The sequence below is a fragment of the Solanum stenotomum genome, chromosome 9, assembly GCF_019186545.1.
Source record: "Solanum stenotomum isolate F172 chromosome 9, ASM1918654v1, whole genome shotgun sequence".
NCBI classification, from domain to species: domain Eukaryota; kingdom Viridiplantae; phylum Streptophyta; class Magnoliopsida; order Solanales; family Solanaceae; genus Solanum; species Solanum stenotomum.
In genome coordinates, this window is record NC_064290.1 from 13,082,979 (window position 1) to 13,090,936 (window position 7,958).

The 7,958-nt window shown below is 34.4% G+C and overlaps 2 protein-coding genes across 2 annotated transcripts in view; one reads left to right on the forward strand and one right to left on the reverse strand.

Annotated features, from left to right (window-relative positions):
- LOC125876257 (OVARIAN TUMOR DOMAIN-containing deubiquitinating enzyme 11-like) overlaps positions 1–7,958 on the reverse strand; it is a 752,025-nt gene that overhangs the window by 726,187 nt on the left and 17,880 nt on the right. The gene's annotated exons all lie outside the window — the stretch shown is intronic.
- Positions 1–7,958, forward strand: part of LOC125876254 (zinc transporter 5-like) — a 624,828-nt gene that overhangs the window by 79,411 nt on the left and 537,459 nt on the right. The gene's annotated exons all lie outside the window — the stretch shown is intronic.

Consider the following 7,958-nt stretch of genomic DNA (forward strand, 5'->3'; position numbering starts at 1 on the left):
AGGACTTAGCTTACCCTTTTTACCAAACCCCTTTCATGGGTGATACCTTAAGAAGAACATTTTCGCCGGATTGAAACGTCATGTCTCTTACCTTATAATTCACATACTTCTTCTGTCTACTCTGGGCTGCTAGAAGTTTAGCTTGAATACTTCTCACTTTATCTTGAGCATCCTTCACTAAAACAACCCCCAAAAGTTTCACATCTCTAGCCTCAAACCATTCTATGGGTGAGCTACATCCCCTCTCATATAATGCCTCAAATGGTGTCATATCAATACTGAAGTGATAACTATTATTATGGGAGAACTCACACAAAGGTATGAATTTATCTCAATGCCCTCTAAAATCAAGCGCACATGCCCTCAACATGTCTTCTAATACTTGAATAGTCCTCTCTGACTGTCCGTCTATCTGTGGATGGTAGGCTGTACTAAAAGTGAGTTGTGTGCCCAATTCATCATGCAATTTCCTCCAAAACTTGAATGTGAATTGGGTACCACGATCTGAAATGATAGAAAGGGCCACCTGTGCAACCTTATTATCTCTTTCACATAAACTTTGCCAATCGTTCAGCATTATAATCTATTTTTACCGGAATAAAATGGGCTGACTTAGTCAATCTATCAACCACTACCCAAATGAAATCAAATTTCCCCAAAGTCTTGAAAAGACCAACCACAAAATTCATGGCTATTCTTTCCCACTTCCATTTCGGAATTGATATTCTTTGAAGTAAACTTGCAGGCCTTTAATGTTCATACTTCACTTGTTGACAATTTTAACACTTCGCCACAAACTCCGCTATGTCTTTCTTTATGCCCGGCCACCAATAAATTCGCTTTAGATCTCTATACATCTTGGTCACACCCGGATGAATAGAATATCACAAACCATGAGATTCGGCCAACAATTTCTCAATCAAGTCATCTACTCTAGGAACACACATTCTCCCCTTGAAATTTAGCACACCATCCTCATCAAGAGTGGTCTCTTGTGCCTTACCAATCGCAGTCTTTTTCTTAAGTTCCTCCAAATTCTCATCTTCAAATTGTTTGGCCTTGATCTCTTTAATGAAAGTGGCCCTTACCTCAATACTTGCTAGTACCCCACCTCTTTCTAAGATGCCCAATTGCATGAACTTAGACTCTAATGTCTGAATTTCTTTAGCCAAAGGTCGCTTGGCTACACTTAAGCAAGCTAAATTACCCATACTTACCGCCTTTCGACTCAAAGCGTATGCCACTACATTAGCCTTCCCCGGATGGTATTGAATGGTCACATCATAATCTTTAAGTAACTCCATCCACATTCGCTGTCTCAAATTCAAATCCTTTTGAGTGAACATATGCTGCAAACTACGATGATCAATAAACACTTCACACTTAACACCATAGATGTAATGCCGCTAGATCTTAAGAGGAAACACTACCGCTGCCAACTCTAAATCATACATTGAATAATTCCTCTCATGCACCTTCAATTGACGCGAGGCATAAGCTATAACATTCTTATCCTGCATCAACACAAAAGCCGACCCAGAATGAGAAGCATCACAATAAACAATAAAATCTTTACCTTCAACCGGTAATGCTAGAAAAGGCGCGGTGGTCAAGAGAGTCTTAAGCTTTTGAAAGCTCTCCTCTCATTTTTCAGTCCATTCAAATGGTATCTCCTTCTTGGTCAAATTAGTCAAGTGAGTAGCAATAAAAGCAAAAATTTTCACAAACCGACGTTAATAGCTAGCGAGCCCAACAAAACTCCTAACTTTCGTCACAGAGCTAGGCCTAAATCGACGTTAATATCTACCATTACTCATTCTTTTGAAACTACATGCCCCAAAAATGCAACCGATTTCAACCAAAATATCATCAATAAAAACTATAACAAACGAATCAAGAAATGGTTTGAACACCCCATTCATCAACCTCATGAAAGCTGCAGGCGCATTGGTCAAACCAAAAGACATAACCATAAACTCATAGTGCCCATAGCGAGTTCTAAACGCCATTTTGGGCAAATCCTCAGGCCTAATTTTCAATTAATGGTAACCATATCTTAGATCAATCTTTAGAGAAAACTGATGCACCTTGCAATTAGTCGAAAAGATCATCTATTCGAGGCAAGAGATACTTATTTTGAAAAGTGACCATATTCAATTGCCGATAATCTATACACATTCTTATACTACCATCCTTCTTCTAAACAAACAAAACTGGGGCACCCCATGGGGAAGCACTAGGATGAATAAATTTTTTATCCAGAAGTTCTTGGATTTGAGCCTTAAGCTCTCTTAATTCTGCCGGAGCCATGTGATATGGAGGGATAGAAATGGGACGCGTACCAGACTCTAAATCAATGCAAAAATTTATATCTCTATCCGGAGGCATACCAGACAAATCATTAGGAAACACTTCTATAAATTCAGACAGCATAGGAATAGACTCAATGGATGGCGCCTCAATCTCAACATCCCTAATATGAGCTAAATAAGCGAAACAACCCTGCTCTACCAGTTTACTAGCCCGAATGGAGGATATAATCTTAGTTTGCTTAGGCTTGTACACCCTTTCACACTCTAATTTTTTCCTTCTCGAAATTTCTAGAGTTACAGACTTAGTATTACAATTAAGCATAACATAATAGGGTAACCAATTGGAATCAATTCATAGCACGAAAGGAGACAAGAGAAAACAGAGAGATTTCCTAAAGTCCTATAGCCTCTCGGAGAAAAGTAAAGGCGTCTGATACTAGGTTCTGATACTCTACTAGACTCGTTATGGTACATCGATATCAACGAACCTAGGTTCTGATACTAACTTTGTCACGATCCAGACCGTCGTAATTGACACCCACACTAACACTCCGGTGGGAGAACCACTACTACAACCTAAACCAAGCAAATAATCTAAAAACTAAAGCATTTAAATCAAACACTAAGGTAATAAAAATAGAGTTCCCATAAACTCTAACAATAATAACTAACAATGCGGAAGAATAACCTAGAACCTGAAAGTCAATGTACCAAAACATCTAACAATGAACCAAGTCTAAACAAGAAGGGATACAACCCCATACTAATGAACTAACTAAAACAAATATCTAAGTTTGGAAATGGTGGACATAGACGAAAGAGAACCCATGGCAGCCCGGAAGAATTGGCTCACCCTTGAATTCGAACGATCACTGAACTTCCAAGCGAGGTCTGTCAATAGCCACTTGAAGATGCCCTGTACTCAATAAAAATAAGAGCAAGTGCAGAATCAGTACACAACCACAGTGTACTGGTAGGATCACGTGGCTATCCCACTAATGCAACATAAACAAGTCAAACAACATTATAATCACATGCATATATATCAACATATAAAATATTATCAACATTTACGAACAACGAACAACTTCACATTTTATGTCAAATCATTGGTCCTCTCATGGAACCCAAACCCAAACAGTTAGCATGACAGAACGTGGCAATCGATCCCATATTTATGCCAAAATGTGGCAATCGATCCCATAGTTATGCCAGAACATGGCAACCGATCCAAGTTAGTTATGCCGAAACGTGTCAACCGATCCCATTCACACACCACAATCACAAGTATATCATCAAGATTATACATTTAAGTCATGATTTCATGGCATTCATCAATTCTCTATCTCATTTACAACAAGTGTGATCAACATTGCAACATTCATACATATACAAGTATCATAATGAAGCAAGAACAAGCATACATCACACAATCATAGAATCACAACCATCACCTATCTCAAAACAAGCTTGAAACCCTAAGAAACTTGATCCTTCCCTTTCCGTATTCGTTCCGCTTGTTCTTGGTCTACAAACAATCAATATAATATGAAAATCAATAAATAATCATTAATTACCCAGATTACTAACAATTCTATGAACCCTCGATCAAACCCATGATCCCAATTATCCAAATTAGGGTTGTTTCCACCATATAATCTATAACAAAACCTTCCCCCCATCAATATTCACCCATTTTATTACGCTCTAAGAATAAAAAAATGGATTCTGGGAGTGAAAAGCTTACCTTTAGCCTCAAGAATAGTGAAAAATGAGTATGAGTCGCCTGTGAGTCGTTCCTTAGCTCAAAAAGTCGAAAAGTGTATAATGAGGTCATTTAGGGGTTTATTAACGACATTAATTCGCATCGGGCCCGCCACAGTGGCCACCACCCTGCCAAAGCGGCAAAACCCAGCGCCAAAGCGGCATTCTGAGAGTTATTTCAAGAATTCCAAAATTTTCGTTTCACAACACACCTCTAACCCACGACGCTCAGTAAATACCCTTTATGCTAAGATCGATTCCGGGAGTTCTACTCACCTGGATTCAATTCCATAAAGTCGTATGGATTCCTTAACGAGTTATCTAACTACTCATGTAATCAAAATCATAAATACTTCACCCGATTGTTACCAGATTTCCCTACACCTCGATGACTCTGATTTTGTCCAAATCTGGGCAAGGTTGGGAAAATTCAAATACTACGAAAATGTTTTCCGGCCCCAAATTTTCCCCCGTTGGCTTTTCTATAACGTCGGGAACAGATCGTTACACTCTATTATCTAAAAACTTCACATAATACGAATCATATATATATATATATATATATATATATATATATATATATATATAAAAGAAAAATTTACAGAGACACATATTTATTTATCATTTTATCATCATTTAAAATCATCTTATACAAGTTATATAAATTATAATGTTAACTACCTCATGTTAAATTACTGTAATATACATTAAATTAATTTTTGTTAATATCTTTTGATTCTCTTTATTTGAGGTAATAAATTTCTTCTTCAGGTATACGAATCACTTTAGAAAAAATTATTTGCTTACTATACTAAATTGTTTTCCTAATCATGACGTATATAAGAAAAGACATATAAAGCCGTAATTCTTTTCTCATCATTTATTAATTCGTAAAGAATGATACAATTCATTCTTATTTCATCAATTAAATCGTTATTTTTATCAGTTAAGCACCTATAAAACGAGTTTAAATGTAGGGAAAATTGCGCGGTTAAGCAAACTTATACTACTTAATTACTCATCATAGCTATAGTTTGCTATAATTATCACTCACGACTAACATTATACATTAATTACGCGGGCTGACTTCGAGTTTGTCTAATTAGTCATGTTTGTATATGTATAATTCGTCAGAATATACAAATACATATGTATAATATACAATTATCTAACCTATATACATATACAATTCACCTCTCTCCCACTCTCTACCCTCTCTCGCTCACCTCTCTCCTCCCTCTCCCAATCTCGCTCACCTCTCTCCTCCCTCTCCCAATCTCGCTCGCCTCTCTCCTCCCTCTCCCAATCTCTCTTGCCATATATACAAATATATATGTATAATATACAATTATCTAACCTGTATACATATACAATTCACCTTTCTCCACTCTTTGCCCCCTCTCTCCTCTCTCCCAGTCTCGCTCGCCTCTCTCCTCCATATAACATGTAGCTACGAATTGTAATTATCAAACTATAGCTATGGAGAGTAATTAGACTATTTTTGAGTGGCTATATGTGAAAGTTCGCCTTATAAAATTGCCAATATATTGACACTTATAATTATAATAATCTATTCCCTTGAATAATATTTAAATAAAATAGAAAAAAAATCATTTAATTAATTTTTCAATTCAAATACCGTGTATGTATTTGACATGATGCTATAATAAGCATTGGAGCATATGATATTGTCTTAATAATTAATGCAACTTATATAAGTTATATGTTACTGTTTGAGAAAAATATTTTATTATAGAATGTGATTTCTATTATCATTTACTTTGTATTTTCAAAAATATTGATGATAAATTGTTTTTTGAAAAACTAATTAAATACGTACAAATGACTGTAATATGGGCCCCGTAATGAGCTTTTCATTATCTAGTTGTAAAAGTAGAGTCCAAAACTTACATTATAAATCTTTAGTCCAAAAAACAATTTGGTATAAAACTTTATACATACCATATACACCAATATACAATACTTTTTAATATATAAATAATTAAAAACTTGATATACAATAGGAGTATTATATACACTTGATATACAATAACATGCAAAATTAGGGTAGGTATTTATATACCATATAAAATATTATATAAAAAAAAAACTGACTTCATTGGCTTCCTTGAATCCAAGCACCAAATTCATTCAAAAACACCTCAAATCTACACCAAATCACCCAAAATTTCATATTCAGGCTCTTCAATATGTAATTGATTTTTTGCAACAATACCCACTCATAATAGTGCTTATTTAAGAAAATTTGATTTTCAAACTTTGAACTTTAACAATGACTGCTTATGAAGATAATTTCAACAACTTCCATTTAAATTTGAGTAAGATTTAACATCTTCAAAACAAAATATTAAGACTCATTGTCCATGTACTTATAGAACTCATAGTATTGTACTAGGTTACCAATTTCTCTTACCAATATCCCCTTTATATTCATTATAGACCAGCAGGTCTTTTATCACTTATTTGTAATTGTAGTCATTCACTTTTGCTTAGATCAGTTCATTAGCTTCCTTTCCATCAGTTAGCCATGAAATACTTTGTTGAACTTCATTATTTTTCTTGGTGTTCAAGTTGTTATTTCATCTAATGGTGTTCATTTCTTTCACTAGAAATATATTTTTTATCTGCTTCTTAAGTTTCACATGTATACTTGTATGCCAATTGGTATTCTTTTAGCTATAATATTCTCACACTACTATTTCTCTTATGGATGGTGATCAGTTACTTTCATATTCTAGTGAATCTAATAGGAGCATATTGGGTGCACTTTAATAGTATTTGACTTTGAACCGATCTAATATCGACTATATGCTATGAAAATTGTTTCTTATTAGTTGATGTTGTTTTATAGGAAATGTTGAAAAAAAAAGAGTAAAGAGTTGTTGAGAATATATGAAAATGTCCAAAGTCTCAATACTTTTAACAACTTTCGCAAAATCTTGAAAATAACATAGAATCGCAACATTTTTTTTTATTTTATTTTAAGAAAATCAAGAAATCATTTAATTTAATTTCAAAAGATATAAAACAGAAAAATCTTGTCGAAGTTTCAAAGAACGGGTACAAAATTCTCATTTCCACTTTAAAAAGGTATTAACACTTAAAGTGTCTGTTAGCGCATGGACCGTGGTTATCTGTCGAATGATTTTTTTTTGCTAAAACTTGAAAATTTTGGAAATGCAAGGAAGAAAGGAGTCCAGTACGAACTCAACAGGGATTGTGCACATGCACCATAAGAGAGAATACATATAAGAACCAGTACATCCCATATGATGCTACTATACTGTATTTAAGAATGAAACCAAAATGACATAGAAAGCATAATCAACTTAATCCTTCATTCGATTCGATGGAAAACATTTTTCTTCATACCCTTAGGGTGTGTTTGGTATGAAGGAAAATGTTTTTCATGAAAAATGTTTTCTTGAAAAACAAGTGAATTTCTAATTTATTTTCTCATGTTTGATTGGTGAATAGAAAATATATTTTTAATGTTTGGTTGATGAATGAAAAACATTTTCTAGAAAATATCTTTTATTTTTGGCTTGAGACTAGAAAATACTCTTTTAGAAAATAATTTCTGACCTGAAAATAAACCCCGATAATTGATCAAGTACCCAACCCTGACACCCAAACTAGGACACAACCTTGACGACCGTTCCAAAATGGGTAGGAATGGCATAAAAATAGAAATTTTAAAAATTTGAAATATTTTTCAAAAACAATTTTTTTAAAAAAAAAAATTGTCGGGTGTGGCAGGGGGGTGGGGAGGTGGGCATACTAAGGAATTTTTTTTTAATTTGAAATATTTATCAAAAACAATTTTTTAAGTTTTTTTGAAAGGTGTGGTCGTGGTGGGGG